Source organism: Pristis pectinata, chromosome 35 (assembly GCF_009764475.1).
Source record: "Pristis pectinata isolate sPriPec2 chromosome 35, sPriPec2.1.pri, whole genome shotgun sequence".
NCBI lineage: Eukaryota > Metazoa > Chordata > Chondrichthyes > Rhinopristiformes > Pristidae > Pristis > Pristis pectinata.
In genome coordinates, this window is record NC_067439.1 from 10,496,295 (window position 1) to 10,522,680 (window position 26,386).

Consider the following 26,386-nt stretch of genomic DNA (forward strand, 5'->3'; position numbering starts at 1 on the left):
ATTCACTCCAAACCCTATCCTCTAAGATGCTCTGTAATACCTAGCTCTTGAAGGCATTTTCAACGTTCTCTGCTAACATAGCTTGGAGTAAAGCTTTGTCAACACTTCTGGGTAACACCTTGGGACTTTTACTGCATTAAAGGCACTACAGGTCCTCCGTGTTACAAACAGCTGACTAAGGACATCCATACATACGAGCAAGCATTTGGTAGACTTACAGGATAGATGGGGATGCAGGCATCTTCTGCTGGGTGGGAACAGGACATATCTGCATGCCTTCTCTCCCCCCCACCCAAGCCACAACAATCAGGGGCTATGTCAAGCCGAACAGAGCTGGGACCACTGAGCAGAGTCACTCACCGAGTCAGTGAGGCCGACTGGTGGCTGCTCTTCCCGTGCCTGCTCACTCTCCCGTCACAGCTGGTACTGTGAACCTCTCCCACACACCACTTTTGTTCATTTCCAACCCCTTACAAACATTTGGGTTATGAACAGTTCTCTGGAACGGAACCCTATCATAACCTGGTGACTGACTGTATACATGTACAAGCTGTTGACACCAAAAAAATCCCTCAATGCATCAATTTAAATAGAAAAATGGGTAATAATCTGAAACCGATCATTCAGACCAAATTTGTTATTAGTTGGGAAAATGCTGGAATTAGTAGCAAACGATGTGATACCAAGGCTCTGAAATTATAATCTAGCAGAATCACTAGGAATTTATGAAAGGGAAATGTTTGACTATCTACTGGAGCTCTTTGAAAATGCAGCTAGTATAGCAGATGAGAGGGTAGGAAAGAAAAGCGGATTTCAGGTATGTGGATTATTGGGTTTTCAATAAGGTCCCACAGGTTAGTGCACATAGAACTGGGGCTAATGTACTAGTGTGGATTGAGAATTGACCAACACAAAACAGTAGGAATAAACAGGACCTTCTTGAATTGACCAGCAGCAACTAACCACAGGCATCAGTGCTAGGGCCACAACTATTCACAATCTATATCTGCAAGTTGGCTGAGGGATCAAACGCAATAATTCCAAATTTGCCAAGATGTGAACCAAGTGGGAACATAACTAGTGATAAAGATGCAGAGGAGATGTGAAGATAATTGAGTAGCAACATGGCAAATGAAGCACAATGTGGAAAAATCCACTTTTGCCAGAAATAAATACTCAACATTCCTAAAATGGTGAGAGATTAGCAAACATATCATTTAGGCAGTCATGTAGCACAGAAACAGACTGTTCAGTCTGCTACGTCCATGCCGACCTTTCCGCCCATCTACACTAATCCCAACTGCCCGCATTAGGATTACATCCTTCTGTGCTTTGCTTATTCAAGTACCTATCTAGATACCTTTTGAACATTGCAATTGCATCCGATTCTACTACCTCCTCTGGCAGGACTTGAGATATCAACCCTCTAAAACTCCTCCTCACCTTAAACCTATGCCCTCATTTTTTGATACCCAACTATGGGAAATAGATTTTGACCATCTACTCTGTTCCTCTCAATCTTATACACCTCTATCCAGCTACCCCTCAGCCTCCTTCATTCCAGGTAAAACGAGCTCAGCATTTTCATTCTCTCCTTTTAACTAAAGTCCTCCAATCCAGGCAAGATCCTGGTAAATCTACGAGCAATATGAATCTCCTCTATACCGTCTCCATCACATATCACATCCTTCCACAACATGACAAAGAACTACACACAATACTCCAACTGTGGCCTGACCAGTGTTTTGTAAAGTTGCAGCTCAACATCCCAGCTCTTATATTCTATGCCCTGACCTATGAAGGTAAGCACACCAAACATACCATCTTCACCATCCTATTGACCTGTGTGGCCACTTTCAGAAAATGTCCAAATTTGTTCAGAGATTGTTCTTGTACACATCACTGAAAGCCAACATGCAGGTACAGCAGGCAATTAAGATGACATTGTGCATTTGCCTTATTGAGGATTTAAATAAAGATGGTCTTATTATAATTATACAGGACCTTGGTGAGACACCTGGTTATTGGCTACAATTTTGATCCCCTTACCCAAAACAGGATATACTTGATATCAAGGGAGTGCAAAGATTCACCAGTGTGGCTCATGGAATGTCTGTGATATGAAAGTGGGCTAGGCCTCTATTCCCTAGAGTTTAGAAGAATGAAAGGGGACTTCACTGAAACAAATTTCTTAGATTGCTCAACAGGGGAGACGTGGAAGATGCTTACGCGAACTGATGAGTCCAGAACTAGCTTTCAGTCATAAGGGGCAAGGCATTTAGGACTGAAATGAGGAAAAACTTAACTCAAAGTGGTAAATCTCAGGGGGCCAGAGGCTCAGGTCTTTCATTGCACTCAAAACAGATCAACATAATTCTGGATATTGGAAATATGGATAGGGCAGGAAAATTATACTCAAGATAGAAGATCAGCCGTGACCTTAATGAATGACAGAGCAGGCTTGAAGGGCCAATTGGCCCACTCCTGATCCTACTGACATCCTTTAGTACATTTTGAAAGATCAGGAATAAGCCTTAAGCAGTTACTACATTAAAAAAAAGCATAATTGAGGAACTTGCACTCAATCACATTCAAGTAGTCTCAGTAATACCGAGGAAATGGTCTAAATAAAGGCATGTTATCATTTTAAAAATTCAAAAAAAGAGGAATCAAGTAAAAATGAAAAATTAGGAACCAAAGCTGACAATTTAATAGCTCAAAGTGGCAGGCAATCATATTTTGTGAATGGCCTGCCATTTGAACCCTGACGTGGTAAGGTTTCCACAAGACTGGTTTATTCAAAGGAATAATCATTCACCTCCCTCTTACCAGAAAAAGGAAGATTTAGAGCTCAGTTCAAAACCTCAGGACATCCCAAATCTCTTTATCAACTGAGTACTTTTTGAAGATAAATGGCTGATGGTTCCACATAGAGACACAAGAGGTGATGTATATATGAAGTTTTAAGACAATGATTTAAGAATAAATCTTGCCCAAAACTGAGGCAATCTTCAAAGTAGTGCCACAGGATGGTGGACCAAGAGAGACACTAAGCTGGTATAATTTTTCACTGAAAGCCTCAGGCCAACTAGGATAGCACTCCTTCGGTACCACAGCAGAGTGGCAGCTAGATTTTTGTGCTCGAGCCTAAGGAGTGGCACTCAAACCAGACTCCCAAAGCGAGGGCTTAATCTGCTGAGTGACAACTGATACTAAATTGTGCATCTCTAGCTTATCATACCTAACAGCAGCCCAACAGCAGCTTCAACCAATCTGCCAATGGGCGACTGGGGCTGTCCCTCGTGCATGCTCCTCTACCACCTTGTCCATCAACCAACCCCATGTAAAACCTTCTAGTCGACCCAGTGCAATTCCAGCTCAAATCAGGCGCAAGAACAAGTCTGGGATTTAAGAGTGGGAACCACGTGGAGGAATGGTGGTGGGATCAGGAGAGGGAAAAAGGGCAACTAATATACACTAGTAAGTTCTTCACCATATTGGATGTATAATTTGGGGGGTGAGGGGGGTGAATGATATGGGGAAAGAATCCTGTTTATCCAAAGGGTTGCACAGAGGGTGGTGATGTGCTAACTGCCTCAGACCTCAGGAGGATGCAAAGTGGTGTGGGGTATTTGATGATGGGGAGGGGACAGGTAATGGTGTAAAAAGTGGCCATTTCCAGCCCTTGCATGACTATCGGCGAAGAAAGATCCTCTTTGCCTACAAGCTGGGGAAGTACATCTCTCTGTGGACAGAAATCAAGTCTTAACTTCCTGTTTACAAAGTGCAACCTTGGGACAGTGCAGCTTCTTTTTTTTAAAAGAAAGGTCTTTTACAGTCATTGGGATTGCCAGTTTGAGTGCCTTAGCCACAGGGCATTGAACAAAAGTAAAGGGGTAATTGAATCCCGAACTGCACTGTGGGCTCAGACCAACCACACTCATCCATGATACAAGTAACTACCATAAAACTGCCACAGTGGTGGTGGGCTTCAAAAACAAGAGGATGACTTCATGATGTCACCCAACCTCTGACATACAACAACACATGCTGCTAAGCAGCTCAGTCCTGGCAGCCAGAGGTACACTGACCTAGAGCCAAAGGCACTGCCGTCTCCCCGCTCGATTTGGAGGTGTGGAAACCAAAGCACTTCTGCAGCACACGCTCAGAGACAGATGCTGATTAAACAAGAGGCACACAAAGCAAACACTCGAAAGATCTGCCAAGAGACAAGGTCGCCCATGAGGGCACTTGGGACAGCAAACAAGAGGCAGCAGCAGGGTGAGCAAGGGGCAGCCAATGTCTGCTTGATGCTACTGTCTTCATTCACTACCCTGGTTTATTATTGTCACATGTACCGAGGTACAGTGAAAAACTTGTCTTGCATTCCGCTCACACAGATCAATTCATTACAACAGTGCATCGAGGTACTACAAGGTAAAACAATAACGGAATGCAGAATAAAGTGCAACAGCTACAGAGAAAGTGCAGTGCAGGTAGGCAAGGTGCAAGGTCATAACGAGGTAGATTGGGAGGTCAAGACTAGGGAACCATTCAATAGTCTTATAACAGGAGGACAGAAGCTGTCCTTGAGCCTGGTGGTATGTGCTTTCAGGCTTTTGTATCTTCTGTCCAAATGGGAGAGGGTAAAAGAGAATGTCCAGGGTGGGTGGGGTCTTTGATTATGGGCAATGTTGTGACAGTTACCTCTCTTTCCCAAGTAGTAAGTTAGCTCAGTAAGTAACAACCACTTCAAGTGACAGGAGGTGGCGGGATTAAGACCCAATCCAAAGAAGATCCTCTACCCCTTTATCTCACACATCCCAATAACCCTGTTCCTGCCTACTTCTGGGTCAAGCTACATAAAAAATTTCTCACTCATTGCTACAAATCTCTTTCCAGTCATCAGCCTGCAAGGTCACCATACCTATCCAATTCTGGCCTACTGATCACCTCTAATACAAATCACCTCATGGTCAACCATGTCCTTGGTTACTGAAGCCCAACTTCTGGGAATCCCTCCTAAAACCTCTTGCCCTTTTCTTCCACCACCACCACCACCCCACCCCCCCAAAAGCCTCCTTCCATCTGATCTTTTGGTACTGGAAGAGCTGAGCAAAAGCAGTTTTATCTGACAACATTCCTCAAGCACTGGAGATATTTTGCCACATCTTGGGTGCTGCACGAGAAGGACACTCCAAGTGCTGGATTGTTGTGTTGCCAGTGTCCCTGGACATTAAAGATACAACAGCATTATTTTGGGGAGGGGTGCCCTCTTGGGAGATGGCTTCATTTAAAGCATAGGCAGTGGTTGCAGAGACTACAGTGAAACATTTCGTCATGGAATCACAGAAACATACAGCACAGAAAAAGGCCCATTCAGCCAACCACACCATCACCTCTAATCCCATTTGCCCACATTAGCCTGTATTCCTCTATACCTTTCCTATCCAAGTACCTCAACATCTCTCGACCACGACCTTGTCTCCCATCACCCAGCTAATTTTGGATCCAGTTTGTCAACACTCCTCAGATCCCTTGTGCTTTAACCTTCTGTCTGGACCAGCCTACTATGCAGGACCTTGTCAAAAGCCTTAAAGGCTATGTACAACACATCTACTGCTCTGCCTTCAACTTTCTTAGTTACCTCGTCAAAAAGCTCAGATTTGAGACACAATCTCCCCTGCACAACACCATGTCGATTGCTCCAAATCAGTCCCTGCCTTTCTAAGTAAACACAAACCTGTCCCTCAACCTTCAACTTCCCTACCACTGATGCAAGGTTCATGGAAACTATAATCAATTGGCCCAATTCTGACAGCAAGGTAACCCAAAAGGGACAAAGGGGATATTACACAACTTATTTGTGTGCTTTATTAGTAGTACAAGGGATTTCCTCACTTTGCTGTCAGCTACTGTGCAAACAATTTAATGCAGAAAATAACCCAAGGTTTACCACAGAACTATGTAGAAACAAGCAGTGCAGGCGAGCCTTTGCTCCTCCTCCATCTCACTGTATCAGCCTATCCTTGGATTCACTTCTTCCTTGAGCAGTTTCCTCCAAAGCATTTCTGCTATTTGTGCCATCCTTTCCATTCTCCTTCAGACAAATTGTAATGTGCTGCATGAATGCCTTTCCCCCAACAACCCCCCAAGTCTGTTCAATAACCTCACCCATCCTATTACTGACCCACCAAAGACAATGGCAAAAGTATGGCAGTGTACCATAATCTCCCCAATGGCTAGCTGTAGGCATCAAACAGGAAAGGCACTGGAAGGATCTTTCAAAGCCCACTTCAGTGGCTTGTGATATTGGGCAGGCAGCAGGAGGAATGGTTCAGAGAGGAAGCTCCAAGGAGTTGCTGAGGCCAAATGCCCCATGTGCTGGCAGGGGGAATTAAGCGAGAATGATGGTGGGCAAATACATAGTATGTAAAGTAGTCCTAATTACATCTTAAATGGGTAGAGAAGATGAAAGCTGCTCAATGGGATGAAGGGTATCAGGGAAGCCAGATTAAGCCCTCAATAAAATGGAGGAAGTTTAGGGGGACCAGTCATCTTCCTCAATAAAAATACCAATAGATTTTTACAGTAATTTTCACTGTACAGTGATCAATAGAGCAGTAAAACAGCCCCTCAGCCTACTGTCCATACCACCCATTATACCCATCTACACTAGTCCCATTTACCCACGAGGTCCATAGCCTTCTAACTCCTAACAAGTGCTCAAGGTGCTTCTTAAATGTTGTATCTGCCGCCACCACCTCTTCAGACAGTGCACTTCAACACCCTCTGGATGAAAGATTTTCCCCTCAGATCACAACTCTCACCTTAAATCTATGCCCTCATCTCAGATACCCCCACCATGGGAAGAAGTTTTACTATCGATCTTCATCAGTTTTGTACACCTCTTGACCTCCTCCACACCAGGGAAAACAAACCTACCTATCCAGTCTCTGCAACTGAAATAATCCAATCCAGGCAACATCCTGGTGAATCTCCTCTGCACCTTTTCCCTGCAGCACACATACAGGACTGGGCTTTAGATATTACAAGTTATGCACAAGCACACCAAGCATTTAGAACTGACTACAGTAACTGCAGCTGCTGTTCACATAGTGGTAGGAATCTATTAGCATCAGAGGAACAGAATCAAACAAGAGATGGCATTCTTAAGTCAATGAAAACAGAAAATGCTGTAACGGTCTGCAGGACAGGCAGCATCGGTCGAAAGACAGTTGGGCTGAAGACTCTTCATCAGAACTGGGAAAGCGGGAAAACCAGTATTAAGTAGCCAAGGGTGAAGGAAGAAGGACAAAAGGGAATGTTTCTAATAGGACAAGACCAGGATTACCAAGGCAATTCCATGTGTATGGAGCTGCCTAGTTAATAGATTAATGAGGACAGTCAGAGAGCATGAACTATGTTAAACACAAAATATAGGTCAGAGTTATTGCTGAACCTGAAACCAAAAGAAGAATGTTTGAAATGAACAGCACAGGGGAGGTATCCATGAGAAAAGAAAAACAATGTTACAGATGGTTAGTTTTAAAGCAGAACTGACCAGTTCCAAAAGAAAACGGAATATTGCTACTGCACAGTTCCAGTGATCTGGGTTTGACCCCGACTTCTGGTGCTGGGTGAGTGCCGTTTACACATTCTCCCCGTGACTGCGTGGTTTTCCCTAGGTGCTTTGTTCCCTCACACCTCCCAAAGACTTGCTGGCTGGCTGGTTAATTGGCTCTTGATAATAGGAGAATCAAATGGAATCGATAAGCATGCGAGAGAGAATGGGTTCCAGGGAATAACTGAGGGAGTGGGATTGATGCAAGAGCTGCCATGGACTTGATATGTCATAGCAGGAGGATGATTGGCCTGAAAAATGACAAAGAGCAAGTTAGTCAAAACTGCAGAATTCAGAATAGTCAGATAGTCTGTTTCCCCCCCCCCCCCCCACACAGTAGGGTTATCACAAACAAGAGAACATAGGTTAAGGTGAGGGGAGGGAGTTTTAAAGGGAATTGGAGGGGGAATTTTATTTTTAAAATACTAGGTGGTTGATACCAGGAACTCACTACCAGAGGAGTGGAGTCAGATACATTTAAGAGATATTTCGATAAGCACTTAAATAGGCAAGGCAGAAGGAAACTGACCTAATAAAGGTAAATAGGATTAGTGTAGGTGGGCAAAAAGATTATCATGGACACGGTGGGTCAAAGGGCTCATTTCTGTGCGATACAACTGACTAATTCAATACTGACATACAACAGGTACAACATGCAACATAACGAGTATGTTGTAACACAGGACAGATTGTGAGGAAGCCACAACAGATAGCACCGAGTGTGAATGGGATGGAGAATTAAAGGACTGCAGAGGTGCTCAAAGCAATTACCCAATCTACGTTTGGGTTCTCCAAAGCAGGGTAGACCACATTGCCAGAACTGAATGCAAATGCACTAGATTAAAAGTGTTGCACCTGAAAGGAGTGTTTGGGGCCCCTGCACGGTGGGAGGGGTTGAGGTAAGAGGAGGAATGTTGCTTGTTTCATGGTTCCATGGAAAAATGGATAAGGCAAGTGGATGGAAGAGAACCCAGGAAATCACTTAGGCATCAGTTGCTTCGGTATGCTGAAAGGGGGAGAAGACATGTCACGTTGAGGAACCTCAGTGAAGGTGGCAGAAACTGGTAGGGTGGTGGACAAGCACCAGGGGATCCCTATCCTTGGAGAAAATAGATAAAGCACAGTTGAGAACTCAAGTCAACTATGGTAGAGGAGGAGACACTGTCAAGAAGAAAAACACATCTTTTTGAAACAGCTCCCACCTGCATTTTGCAACTTTAACATGTCTGTTTTCACTCACTCCAACCACCTTCTTAACCAAACCACTCTGTAAACGTGAGAATCAACACAGCGACCCCAGCTTACTGTCAAAGATACTCCGTCTGTCACACCTCACCGCCTTAAAACTAATTGTTTTCTCACTTCCAGTTTAAGGGTGTTTGACCCGAAAAGTTCACTACTCTTCACACATGCTGCCTAACCAGCTGAGTGTTTCCAGCATTTTTAGTTTTTATTTCAGACTTCCAATATCTGCAGGTTTTTTTTTTGCATTGTCCAGTGCCAACAGTTGCCAGGAGGTGCCAGTCAATAACAAACCAGATCAAGTGTCAACACACACCGAGAAGGGCATACAAAATATGTTAGCAAAAATGGCAGCCCCATGAGAGCAGTCTCAGGACTGGCACTGAAACAGTCTGGGTTACAAGTTCAACCCCCCACCCACATCCAATGGGAGATTTGTTTGAATAAAGCTAGGAAGATCAGAGACCATGAAGCTGCCAGGATAATGCATAGACCAACCTACAAGGGAAGAAAAACTGCCGTCAGGCATTGGTGTGGCTCCATTCACGACAAACTCTTAGCCGCTCTCTGAAATGGCACCACTCAGCTAAATCTATGGACCTAATGCAGACAAATGGAATTGGTATAGATGAGTACAGTGGTCAGCATGGACATGGTTCGGAGGGCCCATATCTGTGCTGCACAGCTCTATAGGAGACAGGCTACTGTTAAGATTGCCATGAAGAAATGTTTGCTGATCTTGTGATCATTAAAATGAATTGGAAATGATGACCAGGAACAGAAACATTCCACTTAGATAAAAACAAACAAGGAGCACTTCAGTAAGTCACCAATCTAGAATTCAGAAAATGTCTTTATCCACTGTACTGGGTCAACGGAACTACCACAAAGTAGTTGGGACAGATTCAACACATTTAAGGAAAAGCTAGATTAGCATTTGAGGGAGAAAGGCAGAAGATTTTTCTGAAAGGAATACACGGGGAAACTCTGGAGAAACAAACCCAGCATGACAGTTACACCCATCACCCATGCACTCACTGATCCAAAGTAGTTCTGGTCTCTCACTGCCTCCAAACTCTGCAAAGCCCATCGTGGCCCCAGCTCCCGTCACTCCTCAGACCTTCTGCAGCCAAGGACTCATGCATCACTTGGCCCTTTGCTCCATAGATGGTTGTACTTGCCTTCAAATTCTTCCTCTTAAGCCTTGCCACACACCCCCCAAAGCTCACCTTGACTAAACCCAAAACACCATAACCACCATCTTTGGCTTAGCATCAATTTTTGGCCAATCATACTTCTGTGAACTGTCTCAACATGCTTCTAAAACCTTCATGCACAAGATGGACATTCAAACCATCAAGGTTTTACCAGTAGTTTCTCCTACACAAGAGGCCCTATTCCTTGGCAGGGTCATCTACTTCACGAACAATCACTATCATTAAACTACTGCACAGGCACAATGGGCCGAATGGCCACCACCTTTTGCTAAAAACAAACCAAACCCATGTTCCAGGTTTACTGGAAGCAATTCAAAAGGCTATTTTATTAAGTTTCTCTGTTACTGCCTTAGGGAGTGCTTGAATGTTTTCAGAACAAAGTAACACCATATATTTTTGATACTCTGAGGCTCCACCTTCAAAGGGAGCTTCATCAGGAAGGACTCTTGGGACTGATTCTTTATTGCACACTTGCACTGGTTTTGAGCACTCAACATATACCTGGTTGAGATTGGGCCAAGTGGAGTTATGCTGAGCTGTGATACTCCAATCACAAAATGTTTACCCTGTGCTCAGTGCAACTGAGCTATTGAGCAAGATGCTGAGAGGGACTATCCAGTGAGCTGCATCCCCACAAAACAGGTGCATTCAGGAAAGAGGGGAGGTGTCTTGCCAAAGATTGTTAAACCAAATTACCTTGCATGATAACCACAGCCCCATACTCCAGCTCCTCACCAACTACTTGAATCAGAGAGCAGCGATATCAAGGGTGACTATTTTTCAGCTTTTGGAGTCAGTTTGACAGCAATCAACATGAAACAGGCACATTTTCCTACAAGAATTCAACATACAAATGCAACAATGCAGAAGGGTTTTCTTCAGATTCAAATAAATGCGATTTGTAAGAAGGGTTTTCTTGGGACCAAGGTCTCCGTACTCAGTTTCTTCCCCCACTGCCCTCAAGTTAAACAAAGTCAAATTACACAAATTCAAGAAAGTTGGTGCAAAAGAACTGCAAACATGAGTGAATAAAGCCCCTTTAACCACTCAGAAGAGTGCTGCTCATACATAGGGAACCAGCAGCTACTCTCTATCAGTCATGCCTCACCAGGCTGAAGCTCGTGGCATTAAGTGGTTAGCTGCTGAATGGAACTCAAAATTCAATAGTCACACCAAGGACAGAGATGGTAGAGTTACCAAGATGCAAGTGACAGTGGATTTGGAAGAAAGAAGGACTCAAGTGACATCTTTAGCTTCATCCACATTGAGTACAAACTAAACCCTTGTTTGTGGGGCAAATCAAGGCTTCAGTGAAGGGTCACCAAACCTGGTCAAAATAAGGGTGAATCATAACTTACCTTCACGGAGACTAACTCAGGAGCATTTGCTTGACCTTTCTGTTGGGGTGTACTAGGTGATGCAGGATATACCTTAAAAATAAAAGTTTAAAAAAAATTATAAAATCAAACTCATTGCTCTGATTTTTACTTGTAGACGCGGTGGCCTGCAGTGGCGCAATTATGGAGGTTCTGCATCTCCTTGCGACACAGGATTGTGACCAATGCTGGCTCAAAGTGCAATCCCATTCGCTCACAAACTTCCCCCATGTCCGAGCTCCAACATTTAATCCCAAACATGAACGTGAACAGTGTATCCTGACAGACCACACGACTCCACACAGTTTGAGCCAAGTAGGTGACAAAGGCACAGATTAACTTGATCACTGCAGTCCTGTAGAGGCCAGAACTTGAATTCCAGTTCTGCCTACCTTTTGTACCAGAATGGCCAACATCCATACCTATTAAACCACTGGAAAGCTCAGGATGAATGACACGTCCTGAGCAGTACTGAGGAGATCGTGCAGACAAGACATGAAACCAAGGCCTCTGCATTCAGGTCAAAGAATGGGGGTATAAAAGTTCTGCTCTGCTTTGGCCCAAGTGAACACTAACAGATGACCTGATCAAGTTTCAAATGCTTTTCTTGGGACTTTGCTATACTATCACCACTTCACATTTCTACAACAGTGACAACATTTCAAAACTATTACAGGTGGTACACTGGCAGCACAGTGTGGCTAGTAGAGATGCTGCCTCAGCACTGGAGAACTGGGTTCAATCCTGAACACCAGTGCTGTCTGTGTACAGTTTACATATTCTCTTTGTGATCACATGGGTTTCCACTGGCACCCTGGTCTTCCCAAATCACAAGGTTAGCAAGTTAATGGGCCATGTTAATTCCCCCAGTGGTAATGAGTGGTAGAAGCCGGGGGAGCTAATGAGAATGTAAGGAAATTTTTTTTTAAATGGCATTAGTGTTGATCATCAGTGTGGACCTGATGGGCCTGTTTCTGCACTGTGTTCCCTGACACTGACTGGTAAGAGGATGTCTGTGAAAGGCACTATTGAAATCCAAGTTTTGTATGCTCAGTTCTTGTGTATTCTAAGCTAAACCGTCCATAAGCTCCAATTTAAATGCTCAGCTTCACACTGAAATCGAAGCAATCAAGTCTTTCCTGATATCCTAAGGAGTGGAAGCAGTGTATAACTCAGGCACAGAACATGTTATGGGCACGTGCTGATCAGTCAGAGCAGTAGTTGAAACCTCCAGTGGACCTTGGGCCTGATCACACCCCTGATCCTTGTAGGCAAGGTCACAACTGATACGAACTTGAAAGAGCTCTTCCCACCTGCAAGGACAAGATGGTGGCCCCACAGGTTTGCTGAGCTGCATACTACCCCGACTTTGGAATACCTTGCTGCTCCTCCAACCTTGCCATGGATAAACCTTGGAACTCCAGCCCCAGCAGAAATGGGGAACCACTTCCACCACATGGACTGCAGCAGTTCATGGCTGCAGTTCACCAGTTCGAGGACAATAAAGAAATAGTTAGCAAAAAGTTAGCCTTTCTAGTGCATGGGATGTGGTGACAAATTAAAACAGTCAGAGTCATACAGCATGGAAACAGGGCCTTTTGGCCCAACTTGTCCATACTGACTGTTGCCCAGTGAGTTTAGATAACAGTCAAGTCAATCAGGGTCTGGAGTGCTGCCTGTGCTACAGACACACACGCGATTGGTTAAATGTTTGTGCTGGTTTATTCTAAAAGAGCTGACACCAAGTCCAGTAAATAACCCACAAGAAAAACAAAGGTACACCACATGCAGTCACATGGGTCCGAGAACTGTTTACACAGAAGTTACTCAAAATAAGCTAACAGAGAGGAAGTAGCAGTGCTGTATTACTGAATGGGAAAGGGGGTAGGGGGCGCTGAGAAGGAAGAGATACAGTGGCAGTGCAGGTCTCCTTCCAATAGACCCTAGCCTGCATCACCCTAGCAGAGTCACTTCACTTTGTGCTTTGTTAGGGAACCATCTGTCAAATTCTCCCTGTGCAGTTACACAAACAGCAGATATGCAAGGGGCCAAACTGAAGACTATAGTTTAGAAGGTGGAATTTAAGATGTGGCCAAACACTGGGGTCTGGAGCTTTTACCAGCAGATCTCAGATGATCCTGTAGTTGAAACAGCAGGGGTCTAACCCAGGGATCACATCAGCATTGTATCCTATTACTCAGGAAGCTTTCAGTGGTTTTTTTTGGAAAACTAACCTTCAGACTTCCTTTCCAAATAGTTCTACCTTTGGATTCTCAATTTCTAACTACCCCAGAACTTCTTGGGTTTTTCAACACTTAACACCTTACCCAGAACAAAGCCTGTTCCTCAGTGGCAAAGTTGGCAATTCCCTGCCCCTCTTACACCCAAGTCAAACACACGATGCAGGGACAAGACCTGGCAAAGCTTAGCCCCTGCTCTCAATAGGCAGATCCTAACAACTTGCACTGCTCATCTATCGGCAGACTATTGCTTTGCACAGAAATCCCAATTGGCAAAGGCCACAAAATCCACAGATCTGACCTGCTCCCTGACCAGAGAACTGGAGTGAACTCCAAAGCTAAGGTCCACTTTCAGTTACATGACATCCAGAGTAACTTTCAACTGCACAAAACTGCCCTCTCCCACTTTAGCTTTGCCTCTGAAAACCTAACCCTTTAGACGAGTGACAAGACCAGCACACATACAACTCAACTAAAACATTACTACCAATCTTACTACTGAGGACAGTCTTCCGGAGAGTGAACCAGAGGAAAGCATGTGGCCCGGATGGTGTCCCTGGCCATGTGCTCAGATATTGTGCTGATCAGCTGGCAGGGGTATTTGCAGACATAATGGACCTCTCCCTGCTTCAATCTGAGGTTCCCACCTGTTTTAAGACCACTATCCTCCCAGTATCCAAGTAAAACAAGGTAACATGCCTTAATGACTATCGACCAGTGGCTCTGACATCCATCATCATGAAGTACTTCAAGAGGCTGGTTATGGCACACATTAACTCCAGCCTCCCAAAAAAACTCGACCCACTGCAATTTGCCTACCACCGAAATAGGTCTACAGTGGACGTCGTCTCCCTGGCCCCACATTCATCTCTGGAGCATCTGGACAGTAAAGGCACCTACGTTAGACTATTGTTTATTGACTACAGCTCCACCTTCAATACTATAATTCCAAGCAAACTCATCACCAAACTCTGAGACCTGGGACTCAACACCTCCCTCTACAACTGGGTCCTTGACTTTCTGACCAACAGACCACACATCAGTGAGGATAGGCAGCAACACCTCCACCACGATTATCCTCAACACTGGTGCCCCACAAGGCTGCATCCTCAGCCCTCTACTCCCTATATACTCACGACTGTGTGGCCAGATTCTGCTCCAACTCCATCTACAAGTCTGTAGATGATACCACCGTAGTGGGGCCGTATCTCAAATAACAATGAGTCGAAGTACAGGAAGGAGATAGAGAGCTTAGTGATGGTGTTATGACAAAAACCTTTCCCTCAATGTCAGCAAAACAAAAGGGCTGGTCATTGACTTCAAGAAAGGGGGCGGTGTACATGCTTCTGTCTACATCAATAGTGCTGAGACCTTCAAGTTCCTCGGAGTAAACATCAACAATAGCCTGTCCTGGTCCAACCACATTGATGCCATGGCCAAGAAAGCTCACTAGCCTCTCTACTTCCTCAGGAGGCTAAAATAATTTGGCATGTCCCCTTTGACACTCACCAACTTTTATCAATGCACCATAGAAAGCATCCTATCAGGACGCATCACAGCTTGGTATGGCAACTACTCTGCCCAGGACTGCAAGAAATTGCAGTGGACACAGCCCAGCACATCACAGAAACCAGCCTCCCCTCCATGGACTGGCTCTACCTCTCACTACCTTGGTGAAGCAGCCAGCATAATCAAAGACCCCACCCACCTGGGTCATTCTCTCTTCTCCCCTCTCCCAGAGGGCACAGGAGCCTGAGGGCACATACTACTAGGCTCAAGGACAGCTTCTATCCCACTTTTATAAGACTATTGAACAGTTCCCATGAGATGGACTGTTGACCTCACAATCTACCTCATTATGACCTTGCACCTTATTGTCTACCTGCACTGCACTCTCTCTGCAGCTGTGACACTTTACTCTGTATTCTGTTATTGTTTTACCCTGTACTACCTCAATGCACTGTGTAATGAATTGATCTGTATGAACAGTATGCAACACTGTACCTCTGTACAAGTGACAATAAACCAATACCGATAATCATCACTATTCAACATACACGTTAAATTACACAATGATCAAAGAGAAAGGTTCCCAAGTTTCAATTAACGAGATAGAAAAGTGGGAACTTTTACAAGGCTTGCAGATAAATATCAAAAGCACTTCATTTTCCAACATCTTGTCCACTGCTAGTCATTCAAACAACACCCCCGCCCCCAAAAGGGAGCACGTCACCTTATCCTTGCTCCACACTGTGCTGTCAGCCAATTTTCGCCTCCCAAACGAAACAAATTCAGTAATACATTGGAAGTGCAAGGCCATGGGAGGCTTTGAACAAGGATGTGGTTGCTTTCATTAATGGTTTCAAGTCACTCCAGTCTTTAGAGGAAACTGCAGCTCATTCAAGAATAGATGCTAGACAAGCATGCCAATGACAAAAGGCAGCGGAGAGAAAGCACGTCTGGCATCACTTCCTTCCATGCACCCTCACCACAAACATACCCCTAGGCCTTGCTTCCTCCAGACAGCCAGGAACAAGCTAGCCAGGTTGTAGAAGGGCAACTAGCGAGTGAAGGCACATCATTACTCAGTTTAACATTACCAGCCAGATACTGGCACTCACGCAATTTAGGAAGTTTGAAAAGGGAACAATGAATACTTCAGAGGAAAAAAATTGAGGGGGTTATGGGGAAAAAGCTGAACCACATGGCTCTTGCAGAGAGCCAGCTCAAATGGGCCAAATCGTTGCCATCTGTGCTTTGTTGTTGCACAAATCCATAGAATCGAAGTGAAGAGGGAAGTAGTAGGTGCAGCTGGCATTTAGCCGAGGCTTTCAGGTGGTGGTACCAACACTACATACAAGGATGGATCACGGCTATTACCTGCTCACGCTCCACACATCTCACAAAAACCTATCAATCTCAATTGACATTTTTAATTGACCTAGCTTCCGCAGTTTTAGAGAAAAGGTTTAAATTTTACTTCAAAGACCTGGCTCTGAAATTGCACATCCCCTTAATGCAGTGCGTGGAGTATGATGAATGAGAATTAGACCCAACAAATCCCACTATTAAACCACTCTTCCCAGAAGGGCCTTGACAGTCCACTGAGCTCACTCATACTGCCCAACTCAAGCACGCTTCCTACTGATTCACTTGGAAAACTTCAAATATTTCACTTATATCCCCTACGTACAAAATAGGATTTCAAACCTTTGCCAGTGCACTCTCTGTAGCTGTGACACTTTACTCTGTATTGTTATTTTTTTTACCTGTACTACATCAATGCACTCTGTACTAACTTGATGTAACTGCACTGTGTAATGAATTGACCTGTACAACTGGTATGCAAGTTTTTCACTGCAGCTCAGTACAAGTGACAATAATGAACCAATACCTTCTGGTTTGCCTTTATCTTGTATTTGATTGGACCAACTAATAAAATGTGGCACCAAGCCATGTGGGGGAAAAAAAAGAACACCTCAATAATTATACAAAAGCTGTATGTTATAGAGATGCACTGATAGATTAAATTTACATGAGTTAAACAGTAACTATGCAGGGGCTTAGCTCAAAGCTTCAGTCAGACTGGCATTCCAGTTTGTTACAGAGAGACTGCTGTACTTTGAGGTCTCAATTGTGAAAGATCCATCATTTCAAAAAAAAACAGGAGTTCTGTGCCCTGACCAGTGTTCCTCCTCAATACAACCAAAAGCAGATCAACTGGTCGGTCGTTTTCTTTGTGGGAACAGGCACAAACTTTCCCCCATGCAACAATGACTGCACTTCACTTGTTATATCTCACTGAGGACAAGGTGTTCGATGCCTAAAATCACTATAGATAGCATTTGTTAAAAGGCTAACAACTGTTTTTTTTTTAAAATATCTTTATACTGTATACACCTCAAATCTACAAAACCCCACTTCCTGTCAGATTTAGGCACCAAAATTTCCCATTTACCCAGACTGAGAGACATGTATCATAAGTGCACACTTTAATCAGTGCTGCCGCAGTAGTGGCTAAAGTTCAAGTCACCCTTTCCTGGAGGTCAGTTTAAGTATAAACATATAGCCAATCGGAACTCCTCAGCCTGAGGACTTAACTTTCTACCTCTCTCCCAACATCACACCCCCCACCCCCCCAAATACCCAACTAACTCCGGATTTGCAGTAGAGGAGGAAAACAGACAGCTGACACTGCACACACACAGTTCTTGATCATTATAGGACACTTGAGATTCTCAGCAAAGCCAAATGGTTTACAAGAATGTAAACTTAACCCAAACATAAAGTTAGTTCCAGTCATACTCCGAGGTAGCCAGTTTGTACCTTATGCCTGTATTCTAACCAACACAAACCACCCTTTGCTTCTGAAGTCACAATATTTTACTGTTCAACTATAAAGATATTACAAGCAACATGCAATAGATATGGGGTCATATATAAACACTGGTCGCCATTGCCAAAATAACTAGTCATGATAATATGTTTACATGCAATTCTATTCTGTTTAGATTTCATTCATTTGCAGGGCATACTGAAGGTACACAAGATTAGTGCATCACCACCATAGTTATATTGACTCGAACTTAAGACCATTTGTGGATAGCCAATCGATTCAACCACTCTGGATTTCTCACACACCCATGCAGCTTAAACAAATTGGTAGCACTCGCTCCGGAGTCAGAAGGTTATGGGTTTATACCCATCCTGTGACTCAGGCCCTAAAGTCTATGTTCCACTCAATACAGAGTTGAGGGGTACTACCTTTCAGAAAAGCTCAAGCCATTGTTTGGCCTGCTAGGGAGTCATAAAAGATAGTAAAACAGCATTCAAAGAGTAGGGATTCTATGTCCTGGTCACTATTTATCCCTCAAACAACAGATCTGCTCAACTATCACACCGTGGATCACTACAGGCGCAAATTTCTTAAACAATTTAGGTACATGCTGAGATTATACAAAGATGCCTCACAAGATATTCACGTTAAAACTCACTCCCAAGTTTTTAAATTCTCAAACTGTCAGAAGGACTGAACACCTTCACTGGGGCTAAGAGCAGATGCAACCTTTTAAAAGCATGCACAGCACCTGCAGAAATCCTCGACTCCCACTTCGCTCCTGTGCACCTGTTAGTGGAGAATGGCTCCAAATAGTGGAAAGCATTGAGCATCAAGGGCCCCAAGCTTGACAGCTACAGCTCTAATGTCCATTGTGGGCTGGATTCCCCGACTGTTGAGCGGGTCAGGTTACATCCCTCTGGCACAGGATCCAGTCCTGAAAAACAATACTTTTCCGTTGGGCTTGCAAACATCCACTCCCAGATTCCTGCCCTGGAGGGATGATCGGATGGGTTTGAGCAGACTGGTGCTGCAGTGGGTAGGAAGTGCAGGGAAGAAATCGCAAAGAGAAAACTGCTGAACTATATATTTACAGTAATTTCAGGCCAGCTAACTCCTCCTTAGTCAGCTCTCCCCCAAGGTACTCTCGACAATATTTGTGTTTAAACAGCAAGCGCAATGGTAGACTTTGTTCTCAAACAGAGGGGAGCTGGAAATTTTTTTTTTCTGGAATTGCAAGCTGAAGGGGCTTCAGGGAATTCAAGGTGTGGCTCCATTACGTGGCACAGGGGATAGACATGAGAACATCTCTTTTTTAAAAAAAGCAAAGCAAAACACAAAAGTAAACCAGTTGTGATAAATTACGACAATCTGTTTGCTTCTGGGCAGATTCAGGAGGCACGTCAAGGTGAGCGCTGAAGAAATATACCACGATGTGGTGTTCAGTTATGCAAGAGACTTTCATTCATTTTGGTAAAAGCAGGATACTGTGTGTCTGACAGGTATGATCTTATTTGCGTTCAGTCATCCTTAATTATGACTAGCAATTTCCCAACAGATGTTAGACCAACAAAGAGGAACAGTAAACCACAAGGCCTCTTACTACCATTTGACAGAATCATGACTGATGCAATTTTTTCATATCATCCAATAGATTTCTACAGTAACATGCCTCATTTTTGATGAACAACAAGTCAGATAAGTGAGTGAACATTTATCCAAAAATGATAAAATAGCTTAAATTTTGAAAAGAAAAAGCTTAAATTTAGCCAAGTCTAGATTTGGGCTTCCAAGTTCAATAGAGACTGCCTACAGTACTCTTCATCCATTAAAGGACAGAATGACAAAAAGAAATCAAATGGATTTAATGTGATATGGAAGTGACTGATACTTTTCAGAACTTTACATGCAAAAGAAAAGCTAGACAAAAGCAGCAATGGAAATAAAAGAAAAGTGTGTACAAAGAGGCAAAATTAGCACCAATCTTGGTAAATGGAAGAGATACAAGGAATAAAAGGCAACAGGTAAGAGCAACAAAAAGCAGCAGGGAGAGAAACTTGCAAGGGATATCAACATTTTTTCATTTATACAAGGAAGAGCAGTCAGGGATAAGATTGCCCCTTTTTCAATAAAAAGAAGGGTATTGTAAGTGAGGGACAGTAAATATTTGAATAACTACACAGTTGTCAGCACTCAGAATAGCATTCTGGACACCATGAAAATTAACACTGAATTAGGGACAAACTCAGTTAGCAAGAGAAAAATTACAAAATATGGTACTCAAGACTGACAAATCCTCAGGACCAGATAGCTTCCATCCTAAGATTTTAATGGAAGCAACCAATGATATTGGAAAATTAGAGCACCTCTAATGCTCGATTCAAAAACCATTCCTCTAAAATAAAAAAAATTGTTCACGTCATTCTACCATTTAAGGCATAATAAACATGAGAATATGAATGAGCAAATTAGGATCCCTGCAAACAGTTGTGGATTTTAAAATTAATTACAGCCTTGAATACAAACGTGAACAGGCCACTCAGCCCCAAGCCTGCCCCAGCATTGATGATCACGGCTGCCCTATGCCGGCCTCAATGCCCTATGCCAGTTCCCTATTCTTCAATCTTTCAAATATTTGTCTCCACCTTAAGAATCTAGTGATTGGACCTTCACACCCTTGGAAACAGAATTCCAGAGATTCACTACTCTCAGAAGAAAATTCTATGTACTTTAGCTTAAAATGGCCAGCTATTTTGTAGCTATGACCCGTTTTCTCTAGTGGAAGAATCATGAACATCTCAACATCAACCCAGTCAAGTCCTCTTAGGACCTTATAGGCTTGAATAAGATCATTCCTCACTTCTAAACTGCAAGGAATACAGGGCCAAGTTGTCCAGCACCTTGATAGGACAACACTCATTCCAGGTATTAGCCCAGTGAATCTCCATTCAACTGCCTCCAATGCTACTATGTTTATTTAGGCAAGGTAACCAGAACCGCATTCCAAGTGTTGCCTCACCAACACCTTGTGCAGCTGTAACAAAGCCTCTCCATTTTTAAATGCCAACCCTTTCTCAATAAAGCCCAATATACCATTTGCTGCCTTAGCTACTGTTGGACCTGCCAGCTTTGAGATTCATGCACCAGAACACCTAGATCCCTTTGAACTTCATTCATTTGCAGTCTCTCCTCCCCCCAACCCCGCCATTTAAATAATGCACTTCAATAACAATAATCAATAGTTGTATTATGTCCATTAAACTCCATTTGCTAAGTTTTCAGCCAATTAATCTATACTCCACTGCAGAATCAAAATGTCTTCATTATAACATGCCCTTCCACCTATTTTCCACAACCCTCGGGGGAGGGGGGATAAGCTCCAGAGATTCACAACCCTCAATGAAAAAATCCTAAATCTTGTCCTAAATCTCTAGCCCATTACCTAAAGACAATGCTTTCTACTTCTAAACAATACAAACCAAAGCAGAAACCTCCAAACACTCACTCTGTGGAAAACTCAAACATGCAACATAAATAGACCGAATACTTCCTAAATAATAAAAAGCAGAGGACCAGAGGCTTTGGATAGGATAGAAACGGGCAGATCAAAAGGATTATTAGCATCCTGGCTTTGATATCTAGAAGAACAAGGAGTGCTGGGAGTTACCCTAGTAGTCTGGACACCATGAAGGACATTAGCTTTGCAAGGGAGCATGGTCTCAATTTACTAGCATGATACACAAACTTCAAGGATTAAGTTGAATCCTTAAACAAGAATTTCTTGGAATTCAGAAAGTAAGAGCGATTTGATCCACATCTCAACATATTAAGAGGAAAATGCTAGGATTGCAAGTAGCTAATTACACTGATTGAAGAATCTGTAAGAGTAGCAAAAGATAATGGGACCAGTGCTTGATCCATTAGTTCACAAATTGCATTAATAAAATCAGAATAAGATGTATAATTACTAAACTTGAGTTACATTTAAGTGAAAGGCTAAAAACTCAATATGGACAATTGTGACAAATTTCTTAATAAACTTGCCATTCAGTATATAATTGACAACTAACCTTAATAATTAAGAGACACTGCATTTTGACCATAATGCAAAGAGGAAAATAAAGATCTAAATAGGGTGGAGCAGCAAGGGGATCAATACACAACCACAGATGCGACAAGTTAATAAGGCCATTCTAAAATTCTACTTCTAGAGGTGGAAAATTGGAAAGATCAGATGATACATGGTGCTGTGCACAACTATAGTATAATTCATATTCCTAAAACTTCCATTTAGTCAAATTTGCCATCAGGTAATAATGTAATCGCAATACTTCTCAATCCCAACGGTGTTTCCTTCACCTGAAACCCTTCAGAGAAGAATCTTAACCTTGCTTCCTTTAAATGACCGATGGCTAGAAGCAGTGTTAAATGGGACACTTAAGAGGAGTGGGACAAGGCTAATGTGGAGCATAAACACCATCTTGCAAATCAAAATGGTATCCTCTGCAAGTGAACCTCCTCACAGAAATTTCAGATTACACTTCAACCACAATGCAGATCAAATGGTAGTGCCATGACAAATTTTGTTCAGGTGAACCAGGTCAGTGGTACATTGATTTACCAAGGGTCCTTCTGAGACGGACAAAGGCCAAACCTACAAACAAGCAGGGCACTCTACCAAACACATCAAGAGTTAAAAGAAACTACTTCAAAACTTGCGTGTGTACTCATGGTTTAAATTTAAAAACCTGCAAGGGACAGAGAGCAAATGTTTAGCAAAGGGCAGGTTGCCTCATCAAGTAAAAGGACCAAACTGCTGACTCACAAGACAATACAACAGACCAACCCCAACCTTCAGCTGGGTAAAGAGCAGCCTCCAAGTCTTTGCACCCGACAGATTGATGTCCTAACCCAGTAGGGTTATTTTTAAAAAAAGTCTGTCAACAATCTACCACTTTCTTTTTCAGAAGCTATTGGATTCAGCTAACCTAATGTTTGGTCATTGGATGGCCCAACCATGTTTTAAAAAAAAAATTCTGCCTACCTCTTCCCTTTATGTCTCAGCACTCAAATTAACAACTCTGATCAAGTATAGTTTCCTTGTCTACCTCTAAATGCTTCAAAACTGAAAATTATTTTTTAGAAAAGATAGCAATTAAAAGTGTACAAGACCACAATGGACATAAAACACATGCACTTCTACAAAACGATCATGCTTTCAGAGTGTCCCAAGGCATACCATACTCACAAAGCTACTTAGAAACCTAATCACTGCAACTTTATAGGAAATAACTCAAACCACACCAAGTGCAAGAATGGAGAAATCGGTTTCCTCGGTGATGTTCACCAAGGGATACTTTACTCTTGGTACCACAGAAGTTAACTACTATCCTTCAAAACTGTACCACCAAAAAGCTGGTGTTGCTTTTTCAGACCAAGAAACAGCACCTCAGTGCAGCTCTCCCTCTCTAGCTGTGCCATAAATCCAAGCCAATAGCTGACACTTTGTAAATTAGTGCCAAGTCTATACTATTGACATTAACTTTGGGTAATCTCAGGCTGTTTAACTAGGGAATTATATCCTTCTCAGTACTTAGCTTCATGTTATTTAAGGGGGTCCTGAACACCCATCTTATTCTTCCAATGGGCTGTACAGCCACTTGCAATGGGAGAGACCACTGCACTAAAAATATACTTCCACTTGAGACCAAGGACTATAAATATAGGATAGGAACTAATAAACCAAAGGGGAATTCAGGAGAAACTCCCTGACCCATAGGTGGAAATGTGGAACTCTTTACCACATTGAGCCCATTAACGTAGATACATAAAAAGGGGAAGCTGGATAATCAGAAAGGAAAACAGGAGGACATGCTGTCGTGACTCAGCAGTCTGGTTCTGTTATTCAATAAGGCCTTCAAGCTCATTGAGCAGTTGGAACTTGGAGTGTAAACCAGTTGTCCTGTATCTGCGAGCTACCATCTCTTTTGGCAAAAAGGGGGTGGGGGGGGGGGTGGGGGGAAGATGAATCTCTGAAATTCTCTAGATGGTTACAGGTGCCACATCATTGACAGAGGTAGATACATGTTTGACAGATCAGAATTGAAGGCTCTGGGGAATTGACACAGAAGGGGAGGTGGCCTGGGGTAGATCAGCTGTGATCATGTAGAATGGCAGGGCAGGTTTGAGGCGGCAGGTGGCCTACTCCTGGTCCTATTTCCTCCAGAGCTTCCATTAAGGTGGAATCACATCATCACAGCGTCTTTTGGTTTAGGGGAAACAGGGGAGGTTTGGGAAGCAATGGATTACACTAAATAACTTCACTGTCTGATGGTGAAGCCAACCAATTGAGTGTAACAGAACTGAGTAACAGCTGAACTTAACTTTAGTACATAATATATGGATGTTAGTCATAATGCTGCAACATTCACACAGGATGCCCTTACAGGAAGTAAACCCCATCCCACTTCTTCATCATAATGATCAGAGTCATCAGGCAAATAGTCAATGAAACAGTTCCTGACAGCTCAATGTAAATATATTGACTGTTTGAGGAACTGGTAAGCTGCTAAGAGCCAGAAATTCCAGGTCTGATTTGTGATCTGTGTGCGCAGAACCATAAAACAAAGTGGTTACACTGAAGGAGACTGGCTCACAACTTGTTTTCATTCAAGGATCTTGACAGCAAATCAGTGGGGAAGAAATGATAGTTCAAGAAATAGTTAAAAACTGGATGAGAGCTGGAGGACTTGAGTTGCAAATGTGACTTCCTAGGAAGACCTAAATGTAGTTTAAAATCCTAGTGTCTGTTCCGCCCCCCATTATCATGGCAGTTTGATGATAAACTCAAAGCCTTTGCCAAATATCCATTTGGTTAATAGAAAGTCTACGATCTTAGATTTGAAGTGAACTATTGACTCAGCATCAACTGCCACCTTTCCTTGCATGCAGGAAAGTTCCAAACTTCATACTCAGAGGACTTCTAAATGTTAGGTTAGATTCCCACCTCCTAGTTATCCCCTCCAGAACAGCTTCAATTGGGAAGGTAGAGAACTCAATTACAGACCTTTTTTTGATAGATTGTGGTAGGATTCATTTTGAAGTGCTTAAAAAAAGTCAAATATCTTAAAAACTAATGCAGACAAAACCAATTTCATTAAACAAAACTATGCTCAGCCAAGCTCAATTCTTTGAGGTGGTGATGCATATGGTTATTTATGGAAATGCAGTGGATGTAATCTATGGACTTTTAGAAAGTCTTTGGCGAGTGACCACATAAGATCAAGTTGACAAGGAGAATCAAGTTAGCAGTTTGCAGAAAATTAGATTATAAACTAATTGCAAGGGAAGATATCAAGAGCATCTCAGGATGGCTGAATCAAAGCAGTACCCAAAATACTCACTATTAAGTAATGATGCAGATCTAAAACAGATTACAAATTAGGGTGCCTAGAAAATAGTTCCAAGGACCACAGATGCATCAGGGTACTGATGAGGTGGCAAAATGAGAAAAAAAAAGCAATATCATTGGATATAAAATGCTTCTGGAAATCAAGGTGGTAATGGGTGTATTGAAACAGAAGTCATGAAGGGGAAGGGGAAGGGCAATGTGGAAGTACCTTAAGACTGATTGCAGAGGTTCAAGGTGCCGGCTCACTTCTCAAAGGCAACAAACGAGGTGTCATCAGTAACACCTACATCCCAGGAAGTGAATCACAAAGGGGTTTTGGAAATTTCAGCTAAAAAAAGGTTCATCAGCTTGATTCCAAAGATGAGAGGGTTAGCCTACGAGGAGAGGTTGAGTCGCCTGGGACTATACTCACTGGAATTCAGAAGAATGAGAGGGGATCTTATAGAAACAAAATTACGAAAGGGATAAATAAGATAGAGGTAGGAAAGTGGTTTCCACTGGTAAGTGAGACTAAAACCAGTGGACATAGCCTTAAGATTCAGGGGAATAGATTTAGGATGGAGATGAGGAGAAACTTTTTTCCCCCCAGAGGGTAGTGAATCTGTGGAATTCTCTGCTCAGGGAAGTAATAGAGACCTCATTAAATATATTTAAGACACAGTTAGATAAGATTTTTGCATAGTAGAGGAATTAAGGGTTATGGGGAAAAGGCAGATAGGTAGAGCCAAGTCCACGGCCAGATCAGCCACGATCTTATTGAATGGCAGAGCAGGCTCAACAGGCCAGATGACCGACTCCTGCTCCTGTTTCTTATGTTCTTATGTTCGAAGCAACACCTCAAGGAAACAAACCATTGGGATTTTACTGTCAGATATGGATTGAAATTGATGCAGTTTTGGGCAAATTCACTGTGATGAATGCCCACGAGAAAGTACAGCAA

At 43.0% G+C, this 26,386-nt stretch overlaps 1 protein-coding gene across 5 annotated transcripts in view; it reads right to left on the reverse strand.

The window, feature by feature from the left end:
- The window catches only part of LOC127586364 (RAC-beta serine/threonine-protein kinase), a 77,047-nt gene that overhangs the window by 37,490 nt on the left and 13,171 nt on the right, over positions 1–26,386 (reverse strand). For 3 of the 5 annotated variants that reach the window (XM_052044265.1, XM_052044267.1, XM_052044269.1), the window contains one exon: positions 11,442–11,513. The exons of 1 other annotated variant lie outside the window; for it this stretch is intronic. The gene's annotated coding sequence lies outside the window, so the exon portion shown is untranslated. Of the gene's footprint in view, positions 1–11,441; positions 11,514–18,786; positions 19,078–26,386 lie in introns of those variants that run through there. One more of the 5 variants, XM_052044266.1, reaches the window with a different exon arrangement.